This window comes from Marmota flaviventris, chromosome 11 (assembly GCF_047511675.1).
Source record: "Marmota flaviventris isolate mMarFla1 chromosome 11, mMarFla1.hap1, whole genome shotgun sequence".
Classification (NCBI taxonomy): Eukaryota; Metazoa; Chordata; class Mammalia; order Rodentia; family Sciuridae; genus Marmota; species Marmota flaviventris.
Genome location: NC_092508.1, coordinates 107,707,343 through 107,729,085, shown reverse-complemented (window position 1 = coordinate 107,729,085; position 21,743 = coordinate 107,707,343). Strand labels below are relative to the sequence as shown.

At 34.8% G+C, this 21,743-nt stretch overlaps 1 protein-coding gene across 1 annotated transcript in view; it reads left to right on the top strand.

Annotated features, from left to right (window-relative positions):
* The window catches only part of Dpp10 (dipeptidyl peptidase like 10), a 623,123-nt gene that overhangs the window by 346,665 nt on the left and 254,715 nt on the right, over positions 1 to 21,743 (top strand). The gene's annotated exons all lie outside the window — the stretch shown is intronic.

Sequence of the window (21,743 nt, the reverse complement as noted above, 5' to 3'; positions counted from 1 at the left end):
GGATAATTATATTCATACTTCAAATTGTAGCCATAGTTCTGATAAATTACTAGGTCAAATGATGTAAATTTTGGAAAGATTAACCATATTCCTGTGATTGTTTCAAAGAAATTTACCTCAAAATTTTTACCAGTTCTGTATTATTGCACATTATTGCATATGTGATTCTTAAATTTAACCTTTTAAGCATTATTAATTTTCTGAGTGAGAAAACTAAATAAAAAGTTCAAGTAGGTTGATAAAGATCTGCTTCTTTTTAAAAGAGCACAGCAAGGATCAAAATCAAAGGTCATGATATTAACCATAATGTTAAGATGAGTCTTTAAATGTAAAATATTACATTCATTAATTGTAAATTATTCACTAACTGCTCATAGAGAGCTTCCTCTGCTGGAAATTGCTTTATTTACCATAGTTATAGCACTGAAGAAAAACAATAAGAATTCCTTGCTCATATGGGTCTTGTATAGTAGTAGGGAGAGAGGGAGGATATAAAGAAAATAAATAAATAAATTATATAGCACGTTTCATCATGATCATCACTGAGAAGAATCTTTTATTTTAATTTTATTTACTTTTACTTTTAAATAGAGATGCATACAGATTTAGGAAGTAATACACGGAAGTCTCATGTACCATTACCAAACTCTCCCCAGTGGTGACATCTGGCTTCATAACAGTAAGTTATCAAAACAAAGAACTCAACTGGCACAATAAAATTACATACACCATAAATCTTATTCAGATTTTACCAGATTTTACAGGCACTTAGTTTTGGTATCTCCTTGTGTATGATTCTATGACGCTTTCTCAAACATGTCCATCATCACCATCCCAATTAAGATGTAGATTGTTCTGTCCTCACAAAGTACATGTATAAAGACATGAATTGGTGTGAATATACTTTGTATACAACCAGAGATGTGAAAAATTGTGCTCTATATGTGTAATAAGAATTGAAATGCATTTGACTGTCATATATATATTAAAAAATTAATAAAAAGAATTTTTAAAAAAGGAACACATAGGCAGCTTTGTTATAGTCACATCCTCCCTTGCTTTCTCCGATCTGTGAAAAACATTATGTCTCATCTTAATTTTGTCATTCTGACTTCTGGAGCTTATAGATGAATTTATCAAAGTAGCAGGATATAAAATCAACACCCATAAATCTGAAGCTTTTCTATAGTCCATCAATGATTCAGCTGAGGAAGAAATCAGGAAAACTATTAAAAAAAAAAAAAAAAAATCTTGAGAATTAATCTAACCAAGGAGTTAAAAGAGATCTACAGTGAAAACTAGAGAACACGGAGAATGAAATTAAAGAAGATCTTAGGAAATGAAAAGACCTCCCATGTTTTTGGATAGGCAGAATTAATATTGTCAAAATGGCTATACTACCAACAGTGCTATACAGATTCAGTGCAATTCCCATTAAAATACCAATGACATTCTTCACAGAATTAGAAGAACCAATTCTTAAATTCACTTGGAAGAATAAGAGACTGAGAAGAGCCATATCAATAAAAATAAAGAAAAGTAAAGCAAGAAGCATCATAATACCTTCTCTGAAATTATACCACAGAACTGTAGTAAGGCCTGGCGTGGTGGCACATGCCTCTAATCCCAGCACCTCGGGAGGCTGAGGCAGGAGGATCACAAGTTAAAAGCCAGCCTCAGCAAAATTGAGGTACTAAGCAACTCAGTGAGGGCCTGCCTCTAAATAAAATACAAAATCGGGCTGGGAATTTTGCTCAGTGACTGAGTGCCCCTGATTTCAATTCTCAGTACCAAAAGAAAGAAAGAAAGAACAAACTGAAGAACTGTAGTAAGAAAAACAGCATGGTTTGGGCATCAAAATAGACATGAAGACCAATGAAATTAAGACACAGACAAATACACAAACCTATAGCCTTTTTAACAAATAGTCCTGGGAAAACTGACAGTTATATGTAGAAAAGTGAAATTAGAACCTTTTCTGTCACCCTACACAAAACTCAAATTGAAATAGATCATAGACTTAGGAATTAGGCCAGAGACTTTACAACAATAGAAGAAAATGTAGAAACAACACTCTATCATAAAGGTTCTGGCAATGACTTCCTTAACAAGACCCCCAAAGTGCAAGAAATGAAACCAAAAACCAATAAGTGGGATGCTTCTCCACCGCAAAGGAAACGATTAAAAATGCAAAGAGAGAGCTACAGAATGAGAGAAAATCTTGGCCAGCTACTTCTTTGATGGGAGATCAATATTCAAAATATACAAAGAAATAAAAAACACACTAAAAAAAACACAAATAAATCAATCAATAAATCAACAGAAGAATTAAACAGAAACTTCTCAAAAGAAACACAAATGACCAACAACTATATGAAACAATGTTCAACATCTCTAGTGATCAAGGAAATACAAATCAAAACTATGCTAAGATTTCATCTCACTCCAGTCAAAATGGCAATGATCAAGAATATGAACAATGATAAATGCTGTGGGGGAAAAGTATATTTGTACATTGTTGATAGGGTTGCAGTCAAGTACAACCACTGTGAAAAGCATTACGGAGATTCCTTAAAAAGCTGAGGATGGAACCACCATTTCACCTAGGTATCCCACTCCTCCATAAATATCCAAAGGTTACTGATCGGTGTACTACAGCGACACAGCCACCTCGGTGTTTATAACAGCCCAGTTTACAATAACTAAATTATGGAATCAACCCAGATCCCCCATCAATAGATGAATGGATTAAGAATTTATGGTATATGGAGTTCTACCCAGCCATAAAAAAGAATGAAATTATGGCATTTGCCAATAAATTGATGGAAATAGAGAATATCCTGGTAAGTGAAAATAGCCAAACTCAGAAACTCAAAAGTTGAATGTTTTTTCTCATATATGTGGAAGCTTAAGTAAAATAAAGAAAAGGGGAGGAAAACAGAGGATAACATAAAGAACCAATCATATGTAAATTAATAGATGAGAAGAAAGGAAGTCCAGTAGAAGAAGAATGGAAGAGGGGAGGGAAGACTGGAGGGAAAAGGAGGGACAAGGGATCTCAAGAACTGAAATTGACTTCTATGCATGTAGGAGCCTGTGGAGATGAACCCAACTACTAACTCTAAAACAAACAAACAAATAAAAAATCCTCAAAAATAAATAAATAAATAAAAGTGCCATTCTGAGAATGGTATGTAAATCAGGTGCATACAGCATGCATAACCTTTTGAGATTAGCCTCTTTTTTTATGTTTAGCATAATGCCCTTAAGATCCATGCAAATTGATTTTTGTATTAATAGTGCACTCATTTTTATTGTTGTATACTATATAGGGAAATGTGAAGCAGGAAAGATAATGTCATTAAAAAGGGTGTGGTTTTCAATGGAGTGGTTAGCAAAGGCAGCCAAGAGGAAATGGAACCCCCTCATAGACATAAGAAGGTAAGAAAGCACACTGGTGCATACTTGAAGGAAGTGTTTCCTAGGCTGAGAGAATATCAAGACCTTAGTCTTTGGGAAATGCGTTTGGACTTGAAATGAAGCTGCTATGGTCTGAGTGAGCAGAAGCATTTAGGAATTACATCAGTGCTCATAGGTGAATGAGGGATCAGTTCTTATAAGACCTTGAAGATTCTTCACCACCAGTGTGTAGCTGCAACAACTGCATAGCTATAGTATTATATAATCGAAATGACTCAACATTTCCTATGAATTTAACTCCCCAAAACTGAGCTGACTGAAGGGGTTCTCTTTTCCCTGGCACTTATGCAAAAACAACCACTTCATAATAGTAAAATATCTCAAATAGAATTTTATCTTTAAAAAAATTAATTAGACTTTATAGTCCATTTTGAAATGTTTGTGTTGATTTCATCAGACCTTTATTTAACTTTGGCATGAGATAGGAAGCACACATATTCTGCTACTTTTCATCATCCACAAGCCACTGCTGACTACAGACTGCAGAATGGGTTATGAAAGGTTCAGAATTTACTGGAAGAACAGCATTGGCACCTCCTGCGACTCAAAGGACATTACATCAGTGGGGGATGGGGTGGCCCTCAGCACAGCAGGAAATATCATGGAAGACAGGAGTATGGAGATGAAGCCTTTTTAACTGTGGCTATCTATGGATCTTTGAGGTCATGTCAGATGGCAAACACTAAGTGCTCCTGCCAAAAACTTCCAGCCCATTTGGGAAATTATATGACTTAAGCCAAGTTCTTTCATTCTGTCAAAGAATAAAAAGAGTGTAAGTCTTTTTGACGAGTCTCAAAAGCATCTTAGTAAATGAACAAAGCTCAGGAAGTCAAAGTTGCAGATGTTAATGGAAAGACTGAATTGAACTGGTGCTGGAGAGTCTGCAATCCCAATCTGATTTCCATAAACTTGCCGGTGGCAATAAAATTCTCTGAAAGAGTCAAATACATAGAAATTCAGGGAGTAGAAGGGGTTTGCCATGAAAATTTGATTTCTTTAATCTTGTTCTAGATGATTGGAAATGTACTCTTTGGTATTTGACAGTGGTATTCCCATCCTGGTATATACATTCATGGAGAGCAGTTAAGCTTTTCTTCTTTCACATATTTTCCATACTAAGCATGAAATGTAGTGCAGAGCAGAAGGCACTCAGCCTTTAGTTGTAAAGAGAGTTCCTTTCTCTGACTTCAAATAATACAAGTTACCACTTTCAGGTGCATGTGGGAAATGAGTGTTGCTATAAATAAACCTCAACAATACTTTCAAGGAGCATCAACATTTGATTAATAGTCCCCTACTTACAATAAAGAATTAATAGATGAAATCTAACTGCCAAGAATCAATAGGGGGAAATACTCATTGTGTTGATTTCAATGCCAAGTGGAAGTTGCATTAATATTAAATGGATTTTTATTTAACAATCGTTTCTTCAAAGGGGACAAATAATTAATTACATGAAATATTTTCAAAGCCTTTTCCCCAATAGTAAAGGCAAGAAAAAAAATTAAAACCCAGAAGAATCATAAGCTTGTGTGTTTTATTATGTGCAAGGTAGTAAACACTGAAAAATAAATTAAGATGTGCTTTTTAACACTGTTTATAATATTATGTCACAAATACAACATTAAAAATAAGAATTCCTTATGACATTCATTTGTAGGTTATTAAATAACCCTTAGGAAATTGTCAGTATACTTTGCTTTCTGGAATTACAAGGGTTTGTTCATGTTGCTATTTTTAATTTCTTGTTTTTACATTTAAATCTCCTAGGAGAGCATTTTGTTCACTTAAAGTTTTGTCTTGATTGTTGCCTAAGTTTTTTCCTCTCTTCCAGGTAGAAGGTGTTCTGGGATAGTTACCATGAACTGACTGCAGTTTTTTTTTGTTTGTTTGTTTTTGTTTTTTTTCCTTTTTTTTTTTTTTTTTTTTGTTAGAGGAGAGTGTAGGACACTGTGATGTATTGCTGAGAAAGTTGAGGCCCAAGAAGTCAAATGACAGAAAGCTAGGCAGTGGCACAGTTTGACCTAAATAATAGGTTTCTGGATTTTCAAGTGAAGGACTTTTTCATCGCACCATTCTTTAGACTATTCCTTATCAGTGAGAGAGGGAGGCATTTTATTTTCTCCCCAAAATGGTTAGGGGGACACTTGTCTTGATCCCTTCTGAATATTACTTACCTTGTATTTTTCACACATGTACTTGTGTATTTTTAAATAACTAAATTTCAGGAAATGTGCTAGGTACTAAATAAAAGTAGTTACATATAATTTCTGCCTATCATTTGAAGTGTACAGAGTCCGGTGGTGGGAAATTTGCATGATTCAAAGAGTGATAGTACATTGAAGTCAAGAACTAGAAATAGCTCAAATTTTCATAGAAAAAGACATTAGAACTGTCATGAAGATTGAGTAGGAGTTTTCCAGGGTTTAAAATCTATGGAAATATGGCATCAGGCATGTACAGAAGCATCAGGAAAGGTCCTAGCATGTGTGGAGAATAGTGAGAGAGGTTGTGGGGTAGCAGAACTGAAAAATGAAGTGTGGAAATGAGTCAGGAGGACTTCAATTCACATATTTGCTAATTACTTTCTAATGTAAAGTTAGCTGTGAGGAAATAAAATCACAAATCTCCAAATTTTCAATCACTTACAGATTTACAAGGAGAATATTAGTTTTTTACATCAGGGAAAATCTACCTATGTATTATGTGAAAGTGATTGTTTCTGTATGGCACCTGCAGTACCTTTGTGCTTTCTGAAAGCTTATAGGGTTTCCTTTCCATTCTTTAATCTAGCATTAGAAGTAAATGTGGGCATCTTGGTTTCCTTTCTTCCATGTTCTTATGTTTGGAACTTGGGGCCTCTCCAATCCACTCTTCACCTTGCTGGTTCTTATTCTTTTCATTTGGGATTGGGAGAGAAAATGACAAGAAGAAATCCTAGCAATATCTAGATTTTAGAAATGACCTTCATAGACTAAAAGTCTCAATCTACATTAGGGCATGGGAACATCATATTTTTACTTTCTACTTCTAAAAGACAGTGAAGATGATGAGATCTGGTCCCCTCCTTTCCAACTGCCCACCAAAATGTTTGTCAAAATTATGGGTCAGGCACAGCAGCACACACGTGCAATTCCAGGGTTTGGGAGACTGCCTCAGGAGGATCATGAGTTCAAAGCCAGCCTCAGCAAAAGTGGGGCAATAAGCAACTCAGTGAGACCTTGTCTCCAACTAAAATACAAAATAAGGCTGGGAATGTGGCTCAATGGTGGAGTGTACCTGAATTTAATCCGTGGTAACCCCCTCCCCCCCAAGAAAAATGATAACAAGTCAGATGTGGTGACACATACATGTAATCACAGTTAGTAGGGAGGCTGAGGCAGGAGGACCAAAAGTTAAAGTTCAACCAGAACAATCTAGTGAGATCCTATCTCAAAAGAAAAAAATAATAATAAAATAAAGTGGTATGGGACTATAACTCAGTGGTGGAACACCCCTAGGTTCAATCCTCAGTACCACAAAAATAAATAAATAAATAGTTAAAACAGCCAGGAACTGGCCTGAAGTTTCTGGTCAAATGAACTTCAGTTAAAACAGGAATACCTAATTGGGACATCAAGTTCTTATTGAATACAACATCAAGTAATGCTATGTACATATATATTTATACATGTATGTGGATATGTATTTTTCCTTAATTAAATCACAGTTGTGTTTATTAAGAGTTCTCAGTCTGGATAAAGCTAAACCTATGACCAATCCACAGGTTCTGATACAGTGAGATGTAATATATTTTCTACCTTTCCCATTGATTTTGGTTTCTCCATATAACATATATGGAGAAACCAAAACCAAGGGGAAATGTACATTATAGTATATTATAATATACTATATGTTATAGTATTACAGGTACTAATTTTTTTCAACATTTTTAATCCTCATTTAGTTTGCATCTTGCCTATGATAACTAAAAAAATTATCTACTCTCATTATTTGTCTTAGATCATTATGGTCCTTATAAATTATAAGTGCATAGTTAGGATTTAAAAAAAAAGATATTGGTAACTGACCCCTAAAATATCAGCATATTACACACATCCAGCTCCTTTCTTTGCAGATAGTAAAGGGCTTATGGAGTGTAGTTTGAGGATCTAGAGGAATCAATTCTTGAGAAGACCCATAAAAATTTGATGGCATAAAGGGGGGCCTGAAAATGCCAGAGACCATGGAAAAACAGACATTTCCTCTACTCCATTGTTGTGGTACTACAGATCATTTGCAGCTGGATCTCATATATGGAATGCAGTTTAATTCAAGTATTTATTATTGGACACCTACTAATACAACTAACATCTGCTGAGCCATATAAGAAATGCATGTGAAATCCTTGGATGCTATGACCCTGGCCTTTGGGAAGTTAATATAATTTGATATTCTTTCCTTGACTCACTTTTAGTTCTGCATACCACCCTTTATTCCTGACACCAAATGTCACCCTTTATCCATTTCCATCCCAGCACTGCCTACAGAAAAACTCTAACCAAGACATGAATGATCACTTATAATAAAATGCCCAGTGAGGTCATTCTTCATCTTTCATTTTGTTAAATAATTGGGGAATGGTATTTTAAAAGCTGCCTGGCTACAACATAGAAAGCCATTTTTTAAGAATGCTTTTGCAGAATTATAGCACAGACATCTTTTTTATTCAAACTTCAAGATCTTTAAAAATCTTTCTCTTAATGAAACTATTCAAGTCTTTCATATACAGTAGAAGCTCATATTAAAAAGAGAACACAATTCCTTATCTCACTTTACCATTTCTAAGTTCAGTTTGTAAGTTTATATCAGATATATTTTTCTTAAAATGGATTATGAATGATTTTATTGGGCAAAATATTAGGGGACCTGTCAGATTTTATATGTCTTTACATGTAATATCTGCTGCTCTTAAGTAGAATTGGCAACTTTACTAAATTAGAATAAAATCTGTTTCTTTTATATTTAGTTGTTCAAATGCATTTTACTTGAAAACCCAATTAGATTTGGAAATAGTACTAGAGTAAATATGTGATTTTAACTTTTGCACAATAAAACCTTGATTAGTTAGAACAAAACTAACAAGAAATATCAATTAACCAGAAGGAACAAAATTATAAGGCAACTCAAAAGTATCTGGAATTGAGAAAGCTATAATAGAAAATGTTGGGAGGAATGTGCTCAAGGTTATAAGCAAGCATCTAATCTAATTCATTTGCTTTTATGGTTTTATAATCACAATTTAGATTTTTAAATCTTCTAGGATCATTAAAGCACATTTTCTTCTGTGCATTAGATTATTCTTACAAACTGAGAAAGTTACAATTCTGTGAGCAACAGAAACTGAGAGAAAAGTTTTTATGATCCCTCAGGTAACTCAAGTCCTGTAGAACCTCTGTTTTTCCTGGTATCATGCAGAAAATTCATATATGGAAGAAATGATAGTCTCAAAAGGGGATATTTGAAGTAGACATTTAGGACAAAAGTACAGACTTGTTATGCACAGGGGTATTCTTCAAATTTAGTGTAGAAATGACAGTGATGTAATGAGGAGCTTTGTGTAAATAAATGGCTTTGCCAATGTCATCTACAGATTTCAAAGCCCTTTTATTATTCCAAGCACTAGTAACTCAGAAGAAGATGCATTTACCTGCCTCTGAAAATTTACCATATGATGGTGAATGGTGAAGGGAGGTTAGCAATTAGACACATTAATCTTCTTTCATTAGATGTCATAGCAATGTTTGATTTGCCCACAAGATAAACACGTATGTACTTTGAAGCACCTATGTATTCTCTTGAAGATAGGACTATAGGTGTAGCTCAGTGGCAGAGCATTTGCCTGCATGTGTGAGTACCTTTGCTCAACCCCCAGCACTACAAAATTAATGAAAAAGAAAGAAAATAGCATTTATCATCATCTCAGTTGTGGGTTGGCATTTGATTCTTTGACATTATGGCAATGAGATCATGTGACAAATTTAAAACCTGAACAATTATTCTCTCCTTCCATCAAAACATAACATTTTATTGATTTTTCTGTTTCTGTAAAGGTATAATTACCGACATAACTACCAAATCTGAAAGCTTCAGTTTTCTTTGAAACACCACCTCCACCACTATCACTCATCCAGTTTTTTTTTTTTTTTTGATATCAGTAAACCCAGATAATTCTTCTTGTACAATTCCACTGCAAAAACTTAATTAGGTACCTTTTATTTCCATTAATAACTTTGACTCGAGAAGCAGTGTTCCAACTATTGCCAAATATATACTAGGAAAGCATAACTTTGCTGTTTGCATGTATGGATTTCCTGAAAAGTTTATGTGTTCCAGTGCCTCCTGTTGAATAGCAATCAAGTCACCTGATATCACAGCCAACACAGTATGCCCAATGCTGCCTTTCTAACACTGTTTCCATATCTGCACTAAGTATTTCTTTTGTGTTCGAAGTATGTGTAATTAGTGGTTGCCCTGTCCTTTCCTGCCTTTTCAACCACAATCACACACAGATGTTGCATTTTTGGCTGTCATCTCCTTCTGTCCAACCTCTTTGTCCTTTGATACTTAGGCCACAGATCTTAACTTTTATGCATTATTCTCTTATTCCCTCACTTCAAGATGGATTTTATCTGCCATTACAATCTTCTGTGACATTTTATAAATATTAACTTATAGGATTCAAAGCATTTATGTGCTATGTGACCATGTCCATTAATCCCATTTCCACACCACCATGTTAAATAGAATCTCCATCATCTTTTACTTCAGCCTCCTAACTGGTCTCTGCATATATATGGCATTCCAATTCCTCTCTAGTTCATTCTTCACACTGAAACCATTGTGATTAGAAGTCTGCAAATGTGCATGCACATACTCCCCCAAAAGTCAATCATTTGCTTGAGATCAATGAATGGCACCCCATTCAGGATTTAGTATTGATTCCCAGTCCTTGACAAAATCTACAAACATTTGCAAGCTCTGGCTTGCTTCCTTCTCCAGCCGTGGCTTTTTCCACTGTCCAAGCTCCATGAACATGAGATGGGATGCATTTTTACTGTGTCCTCTGCTTCTTTCCCCAGTCTTCATACAAAACATTTCTCTAATGGTAATGCTCTCCTCCTTCACTCATCACACCCACCTCTGAGCCAGTCATTGCGGCAATGTGAGTCTACTGCTCAGTGTATAACAATCCAGTCTAGCTATACAACTTGTTCATAATTAATTCCACTAAAATCATTTGAGGCACACGAAGAAGGGAATTGAAAATTCCTGAGGAAATATTCAAATAAAAAAAGAATAGAGACAACTCTATGGCCAGTAACTGCCCTTATAATACATAATGATAGAGTTTTTCTTTTAACATGGTTTCAAAGCACACTGAATTTGATAGTGAGATATGAGTAACCAATGAAGAAAGCTCATTATCATATATTGTGTACATATCAATCCAATGGCTAAAGGAGCTGACTTACTTCTCTTTCATTCTGATAGCAACAATGCCTTTAATCACATCATAGTTCTTGCATCTGTAAAAGATTGTTCAGAATCAGTAACTAAATTGAAATATATAATTATGAAATGTACTCAAAACCATGTTCAAGAAATATACATAGCACAATATTGAAACACATGAGAATCTCCAGTGTGCTTCAAAACTCCAGAAATATCCAAATCATTTTTCTGACTACTTTTTTTCAGGCAGAAACTGACCCTCGTTCTCAGTTTTTGCATGTAATTCTCAGTAGCCATCTGCTTAGGCTTTGACCTATTTTCTTTCTCAACTTTTCAGTTGAAATGAGAATCAGCTTTAAAGCTTATTTAAGGGAATGTGAAAAAGCTAAATATGGGGTTGCAGCTGGTTGAGGCTTTCTATTGAAATCCTCATGGCCTGGTATAATTTAAGAACTATTTATGTAATTGTTGTGAAGTAGGAAAAACAATCAAAGAAAGCTGTGTGTTACATCATTTTGTCAAAGTGAGTTATGTCAAAAAGACATTGTCTTGCTCCTTTTTTTCTTGTTGTTTAAGGAATTTAACTCCAAAGTAGTAATCTGGTCCACTAACAGATGTGTTTGGGTTGACCCTCCCAGTGCTGGCCCAAATATTGACTAAGAATTTTTTTTAAAAAGTATTACTTGTCAACATTTAAAAATTGAAAATTTTATATAGGCGCCTATAGTTCCTATTTTCTCCTGAAAAATCAGAAGATTTGGCCATATAAATATATTGAAATGATATTTTCTTCTGGTAACAATTGACTCACCCTCACATACAGAGAATTCTTCACTTGGTACTAAGAATCGTCGATATTTTCTTACTGTACACTTGTTTAGAGTACCTCTCAAACCTTTGTAGACTTTTCAGATTATAGCAATTACATCTCACAATGTGAACCTCTCAAATAATGGATCTCACCCAAAATGAAGAGTATGAGGAGTTTCATGTACAGAATCAATTTTGATGTTCAGTACTATATCAACTAGAAACTCTGTTAGCTAAAAGTAAAAGACAACTCAAATTAAAAAATGTTTAGTTATTGATTTTCCAAGGTGCCTATAGTAGTCAGCTAGTGGTTTTTGTTCTGTGGTTGTGTCAAATAAGCTGGCACCTCCGAACACTCTTGTCTTTCTCTTGCACTTGTGTTCTGGCTGTTTTAAGATGACTGCTGTAATTCTGGGTGTGCCAAATTAACTCCAAGCAGAGGCGACAAAAAGAATAAAAGACTGCATTAATTATACTGGTACCTTTTCATCAGTGAAGCAAAATATATCCATTAAATTTTACCTAAGTGACACTAATTAAAGCAAATCTCTGGCCAAGAGGAATGAGAGCATGATTCATTTAGACTGAATGCCCTTGGGATGACATTGGGCTTGTCCTCTCTCAGATAAAGCTGTCTTCCAGAGTTTTTGTAGCACATATTCTGGAAGGAAGCTGGAGATGGAGGGACAGAGTCTGTCACACAAGTCTTTTATGTCTCCAGTCAACTTCAAACAACTTCACTAAAACTTGGAAAGTTCCTTCCAGGATAACTCTTACCTTATGGAATTATTGATTTGGTCAACATAGTCTGTAAGATGTGGCTGCTGAGCTTTTCATTCTGTAAGTTTCCTTCTTTTCTATTTTAAAAAGAATTGTAATCGACCTTGCCAAGGAATATCTGTGTTTGTCAAGGTGAAGGATGTTTCCCAGGCAGTGTTGTTTTAGGATGTGATAAAAGCAGGGGGGAATCATATGTAAATTATCTTTATCAACTTAACACCACGAAATATCTATATTGAATATTCATTAATTGAAAAATCTAATCATTTCAGGAAATTCAAGATCATGACTTAGAATGGGATGATGTTAAAGAATGGATTAACTGCAGGGACAAAACTGGGAAGTCCAGAATCTCTCTGTGACTTCTATCTGCTTAAAACATTATTCTTCCTTTGATTTTAGGCAAAAAAGAAATTATACAATTTGTACAAAGTTTACTTATACTTTTAATTTCTAGATTTGGCAGTCTTAAGTTTGAAAAAAAAAACGTTTATCCAACAGTGATGACTTAGAATAAGACAGGATAGTAGAGGACTAAGACCAAATCTTCATGTAGTTGTCATTGCCTGGCCTTGGAAATGAATGGATTTAAAGGGAATTCACTATGCCAAGAGCAATTCAGATAAATTTAATGTGAATATTTCAATGTACACTGTTGAATTATTCATGTACTATCCAGATTTTATTATTTTATATGCAAGTCTATAGTCATTTGACTTTCAAAGTATATCCTGTAGATATCTTAGGTTCGATATACTTGGTATAAATTATGAAATTATATCATAACATTTCTATGAATCTTGATATTTAGATGCAGACTGTGTCAGTCCTGATAGCTATTTTCTTATTCTTCTAAATAATATGAAGCCAATGTAAATCATAATTGTAAATGAGAATTATTACTATTTTTAAGATTAATATGTGCATTAACTTATATTAGTAAGTTTGTCAAAATCTGTCATTTCATTCATGTATTACACCTTTCCTCCAGAAAGGCATAACTTTTTTTTCATTCAAACTTTGAAAGAATACATATAATGGTATGTTAAATTTGCATAAAATACTCTGATTATTGAATAACAATATTGCCATGGACATCACTCTTGGAAAACAGAGGATCCTAATTAGATTAGGACACTTATTAAATGAATTAGTGAATAAATAGAAGCTATTATTTACTGAACAAATAGCATATTTCAATTTATTGGGGCTATCATCTTTATAGAAAAAGAATCTGTTCTGGTTCTTTTATATAGACCACTCCATTTGCATATAATTTGAATTCATGGCTGTGCTGGAAGACACTCTGAGAGATCCTTTTTTGGAACCCCAAATTATGCTGAGAAGTACTTTGCATTAGATGATTTTGTGAATATTATTCAAATAACTTCCTGAATAAGCACCAATAAACTGAAATATCCTATGTTCCCGGTGGTGTGTGCAGTAGAGAGGACCAAATTCAAAATAGCTTCTGAGCTCTGACACCTCTTCCTTTGTCTTTTTCACACACATCCTTAAAACACACACACACACACAGGACAAAGCAGGAGCTTGCTTCAAAGTTTATTATCATATCCAATGAAAAACCGTATCTTGATTTAATGCCAGTGATTATTAATCAAGTGTCCTTCTCCAAAATCTACTCTTATTTAATTGGAATTTAGAGATTACAATTGGCAGAACTTGATTGGTTAAAATTGGTCAGAATTGCCAAAATTATATTTCATGAGAAAATGGGATTTAGTCATACATATGTCCTTAGATATATTTACTTTGAGGAAATGGCCATGAGAAAAACAAGTCTCTAAGTCTCTACTCTCTCCCCACCAAGACAGCCAATTATTGTTCTGGAGAAATCATCTGGAGGTGTTATTTCCTGGGTTTATATCTGAGAACTAACATTGACTCTTGGGCAATAACAACTTGCATTACCCACAGTATGTTGGTAAGGTGAAATACATAAATTAAATGTATTTGTTCCATGCGCTGAATTATTTCATGTGTTGACCAGAGTAACCCTAATCTACACTGTGTCTACAAATCAATCTTAGTATCTCATAGTTTAACTTAGTCTCATATTCCAGAGATAACTACTCTTAATGAATGCTTTTGGATCCTGCCATAAATACCACTCTTTATAAACACAGGTACATTCCTAACTTAGAATATTTTCTACAAGAAGTTGAATATACTATGTGCTTTCTAAATAATTCTCATGTTGTTATGGTTTGGATATGAGGTGTCCCCCAAAATCCCACGTGTGAGATAATGCAAGAAGGTTTGGAGGAGAAATGATTGGGTTATAGCCTTAACCTAATCAGTGAATTGATCCCTGATGGGATTAATTGAGTGGTGTCTGGAGGCAGGTGGGGTGTGGCTGGAGGAAGTGGTTAATTGGAGGCATGGCTAGGGGGTATATATTTTGTATCTGGAGAGTGGAGTTTGCTCTCTCTGTCTCTTGATCCCCATGACGTGAGCTCTTCCCTGTGCCACATACTCCACCATGATGTTCTGCCTCACCTGGATCCCTGAGTACAGAGCCCACCTTCTATGGATTAAGACCTCTGAAACTGTGAGCCCTCAAACTTTTCTTCTTCTCGAATTGTTCTGGTCCGATCCTTTAGTTATAGTAGTGAAACAGCCGAGTAAAACACATGCAATATCTTATAGGGCTCTTCTTTTTCACCAATTCATTTGAAAAAAAAAAATATTCCTTTAGTTTGTCTTATAGTCTCTTCCCATTGAGCACCCTCTGCCCATATTACTATACAAGCACTTACTACACATTTATCCACTTATCTTCTGATGCTTTTTTCCAGAAACAATCTAATACAAGAGGCAGCTGTAACTCTTTAGCTCCTATTGGCTCCTTGCAAAAAAATGTATTAGTAGCCAGGTATTCACACCTCAGAAACAGAAAGGAAAAGGAAACTGTGGGCTGGCATCAGTATCTCATTTCTGCTTTTCATTTTGGTATCTGATGTTCCATGTGGGCATCGATGTGAAAATTGATTCCCAATTGAATAATCAGGGACAAAAATGAGTTATCTAAGTGGTATTACTTTCTGTTTCATGAACTTCTCACTAGAAACTTCAAATGCATGTGTAATGGAAGGGAACCTTTACTCTTTTATGTCATGTAACTAGGGTCCACAAATTAAACTGAAAAATATTAATGGGAGAAAAATAATACATGTTTCATTTATATCAATATTTTAAATTTTACATGCATTTTGGCCTCAGAAAAAAAGAAGTAAAAAATCCAAGGAACTGGTTAGACTCAGGGACTTGTACACCATTTTAACCAGACATATAAAATTGTGAAAAAAACAAAGGAAATGTGGCTTGGATTTAGGCCAATACATTGTGGAAATGTGATTGTGGAAACCAGAAAATATGTGGGAGTAGCTGATGATACACAAAGTTATTTGGTTAGGTTCGTTTATGAAGACTCATTTGGGTGCTATCTTCAGTCCTGGTCATAAGAATTGTTATCCTCCTCCTGTGATGGAAGAGAGAGTACATTTACAAAAAAAAAATTATGTCCTGCTTTTAGTCAGATCGGGATAGGATAGAGAGACCTTCTGTCTCCCATTTCTCTCCAATACCTTCAGTTCAAAATAATCTTTATGCCAAATGGCAGTTTTGGGGTGGCATATTCTGATTCAGTTCACATGAGTAAATTCTTTTTGTTTATCGAAAAGCCATATCCCATAAATGCATCCTATTTTCCGGATAAGAATTCCACATTAGCACTTAAGGAAATCGTGAAACTACTAAAGCTGTGAATTCTTACACTAATGAAATATGCATACTTTTTTATGTCCTGTGGCTGTGTGGTGCTGATGGTGGGTACATTAGGACAGGTCTCTCTGGAACATCTTGCTTCTTCAGATATATTGCCAAGGTTTAGATTTCTTAATGTGCATGTTTCCAAATCATTTGTTATTAGCATGGACAGACTCTGGAATTACCACCTGGATGTCTTAAGATTCTTTTATTTTTTGAAAAAGGAAGGTTTTCTTTCATCCCCCCGCCCCCTGCATGTATTAAAGCATAATTAAAGTTAACTTGTAGGTTTTTTTTTTCTTTTTATCATTATACCTTTAACTGATTTCTGAAAAACATGGGCAGACTTTCCTTAGCAGATGCTCTATTATCTTAATATGAGTATGGAAAAAAAAAAAACAGAAGAAAACCTGACAAGACTGTGACAAAAGAGGTGCCATCGTATTTATGAATGTGCCTTGCTCACAAGTGACACCAATATCGGAATCCTAATTGTGTGCAAAGAAATAGTACTACTAAAATTTTTCTTTGTATGTAGTTAAACCACTCTCTTCCCAACATCCATTCTAAATATTACACACTCTCATATTATTTTAACTAATAAAAAATAATCTATCCAATTTATATTCCTACCAGGACATTCTGGTGAAATTAGCTGATATAATAAGTAGTTTGAAGGAATGTGGCAATACCTAATGCCTTTTCCTCTAAGGTAACATCTGTATTTTAGAGCCACTTCTACTTTCTGAAATGGGCCAAAACCTGATAGAACAGCTTTCTGTTTATCACTTTATGCATTATTAGGAAGTTATAAAACGTAAAGCTTACAGAACCTTTTGATAAAAGCATTTTTATGCCATTTTCAGATGAGGATAATAAGATATTGTGTCACTTGCCCAAGGTCACAGAACACTACAAAACTTTTGACAAAAATGATGATTCTATTTCCACTTGGCTAAATAAACAATAAAAAGCAATGGTTTCCCCATTGCAATACGTAGACACTCTGTGGTTTCCACAGATGATCACTTGAATTCCATTAAAAATTAAAATTTAGTCATGAATAATATTTATATTGTGAATAAATGGGGACTAGGCATGTAGCTCAATGGTAAAGCAAATGAATGAGGCCCTGGGTTCAATCTTCAGCATTAAAGATTAACTATTTAATTCATAAGGCTCTCTTCATATCTATACATATACACATATATTTAACATATATAATACATACACACATAGGTGAAGTTGGATATAATCAAATGCTCTTAAAAATAGTTCCACAGCTTTTACATTTTTTTCCAATATGTCATTTATAATGTTGCTTCTAAGACCTAAGTGCCAATAAGCCTGGAAACTTTCAAAAAACATAATGAGAGAATTGATGAGAGGTTTCTGAATAACAATAGGAAGAAGGTTGAAGTGTTTTTCAAAACAAATTACCAGGGCTGGGGATGTGTCTGAAGCGGTAACGTGCTCACCTGGCATGTGTGGGGCACTGGGTTCAATCCTCAGCACCACATAAAAATAAAATAGATGTTGTGTCCACCAAAATCTAAACAATAAATATTAAAAAATTCTCTCTCTCTCTCTTTAAAAAAAATTACCACTACCATTTTTGATTTCACATAGGACAGCCATAGATTTAGCTATCATTGAGAATTTCTTCATGCAGTATTCTGTCTCCCGTCACTTTAGAAGTTACAAATTGAATTGGTACTTTATTCATAATCTTCTATATTGCTGCAATGCTGGCTTTATGTTGTAGTTCTTCTACATTCCACTACCCTTCCTCAGGGTATAACTTTCTCTAATCTTTTGAGCTAGCTTCCAGATTTCTGGGCCTATTTTTGAACTCTGTAGAGAAGCCTGGTACACACTTCCAGATATTCCAGAGGTTGCAGATTCATCATGAATTGGAAGGCTGTTATCCAAGAAAGATGGATTAAGGTCAAAGGGAAAATAGAGGATGATCTTGCTCCATTTGTCACTTGCACTGACATGCAGAGTCTCATTCTTAGGAAGATATTTTTCATGTGCTGAGAAGATGCTTGGGATTTTATTTGTTGTGAAGAGTTTTGAAGTGACATCTTAAACATAAGATTCATGCACAAAAGGGAAAGTAACATTATGTAGTGAAAAGAGGGACTTTGAAGTCAAATGTTAAAGGTTTTATTCTTCATTTTCATCCTTCATCAACTCTAGGATCTTGTCCAAGTAGGATGGATGTGTGTGTGTGTGTGTGTGTGTGAGAGAGAGAGAGAGAGAGAGAGTATTGCATTATATATCTATATCTATCTACATCTATATCTCTATCTATCTATCTATCTATCTATCTATCTATCTATCTGCATTACCATATGTGTGTGTGTTCCTCTAAGAAGAAAAGAAACAGGCCCAAGATATAACTAGATTTGTAAGAGTTTTATTAGGAAAAAGTACTTGAGAAGGAAAAGGAAGAAAGGACAGAAGGAAGAAGGGAGGGACCTCAGTGTTCAGTGTGATTATGGCACTAGTAGAAGGAAGCGGGAAATGAAAGGGGAAAAATTAGGTATGAAGTGTCTTCTAATATATGGCATGTCTGAGAAATTGTCAAGAAAGCAGGAAGTCACATTCTTACACCGAAGTGGCCTTTAAAGAAGTGCCACCTGCTACAGGAAGGGGCTTTCCCTGTTCCTACGTGCAAGACACCCCTTTCTCTATTCCTATCTGCAGGTCACCACCAAAAACATAGCTGCCTCCATGTGAACCTGGTATTGGATCCAGAAAGGCAGCACATGGGACTGATAGCCAACTCTGTTCTCGCTCCAGGGTCTTCTGAATGAGAGTTGAGAGGTGTATTTCCATGCACTACAGTGTGTGAACTAGAAGGTCTGCACTTATTTTAAGACTCTGAGAGGAAAATAGCTTGGTACATTATAAGGATTCCTTAAGACTTCTCAGAATGCCATCATTAAACAACAGCAGGAACAGTTAATGAAAACCATCTGTCAGAGACTTTCAAATTTTAGGGTATATAAGAAAACATTCAGTGGTTTACCAAAATGTTTTTCCAAGCCTCATGAACTGTAATTCAATGGATAGGTAATTAAGATCATTTTAAAAAGCAATGAAGACATCTGGCACTGTGACCCACACCTGTATTCCCATTGATTCACAAGGCAGAGGCAGGAGGATTACAAGTTTGAGGCTGGCTTAGGCAATTTGGGGAGATAAAAATAAAAAGGGCTAGGAATTTACTTCAGTGGTAGAACACCCCGGGTTCAATTCCTAGTACACCACACACAAAACAAACAAACAAACACACACACACAAATAATAACAACAAAAACAAGGGCATTCTGAATTGGTGGTTTATATACTACAGTCTGACAAATACTGATCTACCTAAGTTATACAGAACACATAAAACTGCATTCATTATACTATATTTAACAAGACTAAATATGTTTTCTAATTAAAAAAATACTCTTGGAATTAAGAGTTTTTATTATAGTATATAATATACAATTGAGATATTAACAGAGTAGCAGTTTTTAAGAAAGAAAACAGGAGACACTGACAGTATTTGGGCGAGTTCCTTTCCCCTTCTCAGCTGGTATCCATCTCTTAGACTACAGGCCATTATCTACTTTAATCATAATGAATCATGGGGTGAGCTGCATTTGTGAATGACAAGTACTTACTTCTGCAAATAAATGGACCACACTGTGCTAACTTGGATGATCAAGCTTTCCAGGTCAAGTAGGGCATTTTCCCAGATTAGATAAATCTCTAGAGATAGCTATACTCTAATGATTTTTCTCTATCATTCACTCTGGAATCTCAAGTAGTATTTTTTGTCCTTAAATTGTTCCCCAAATATTAGTCATATTGCCTGTAGATACTTTTTTTTTTGAAATATTCATTACCTTTTTGAACTCTATCATTTTCCTATTGTTCACCTCACAAAAGTAAACTCAAAATAGAATGGATACTCCAGTGAAAGATATGAAAGCCATATGAAAGGCAGGTTCAGTATAAATGCATGTAAATTACTTTATAAAAATATTGCAAAATACTCTACAAGGGATTGATTTCATGTAAGCAAAATATTTTTAAATTGGCTTTTTATGTTAATGTCCCTATAATTTTTCAATAGCCTGAAAATAGTAATTAGTGACAGAATTATAATTTCACGACAATAACTTTCTTAGTTTGAAATCATACCGTGACCTAATAGAGGTCATTCTTATTTGTTTTACAGTTTCACTTCTATGTTGCAAACTTAAATGCAAGACTGCCTTCCTGGTGCTTTAGTTAATATAGGGCACTATAAATAATATTTAAATGATAGAATGGTACATTAGACTTCAGTTTCCATTAATTATCAAAATTATTAGCTTGTGGTTTGCACGTTGTTTTATAACTGCACAGAAATAATTACACATACATTTTCCAAATGACAAGCACCCTCATGGGAGACCTGTGTTAACTTTAAAGCCACAGTTCCCACACAGCATCTGGAAATTCAGTTTGCATATGAGGTCAAATGAGGAGGATGAGCAGGCCACTTAGCAGCTATTACAATCTGTCAAAACATTTTAAGTTCTTGTGAAAAAAAGCTTGTATCAAATCATTTCTAATGTTCTGACCTAAGTTTTTGTTAGACACTCCGTTAGAGACAGTGTCTACAAAGGGTACATTGTTTCATGGCTTTGGAATCCTGACTTTGATCTATCTATGGGCATATATGGTCACATATCTAAAGAGAAAAATCCTTTCTTCTGTATGAACTGGTAGAGACTGCTAACTTTAAATTCTCCCTCTTAGGTTTGAGGTCACTGTTCAAAGAATCCATTGCTGCAAAAGAGCCCACAGCATCTCATTGCTTATAAAAATGATATGACAATCCAACCTTTTTTTTTTTTCCTTTGTAGGGGAAGTATATTTACAGTCTTCAAAGATAGTCTTGTTGATGCTGAGTACCTAAAAAAGAAGAGCTCACAGTGATCTAGCCACCCCCCAGGTAGTTCCGTTTAGAGCAATGATATTACCAAACCACACTTGGAATTCTTAGGTCCTCAGGACTTGCTTAAACCCAGAAGAAAATCAAGCAAAGTGATGCTGTGAGCATTGAAAAGAAAGAGCAAATGAGAAACAGGTGTTTTAATATTCATGGTTTACATCATCCAGTATAACCATGGTCATTATGACTATTGATTTTCCTATTGTAAAATGTGTTTAAATGCCTTTGGTGTGGTTGATGTCTCATAAAATGGACACCTCAGTCCATGTAGACATCTTCTCTATTTTGATACTTCACAGTAAAAGTGAACAAAAGAATGAGAAGGCGTCAATAGAGGCAGCTCATTAAAAAAAAAAAAAAAAACACACACACACACAACAGAAGT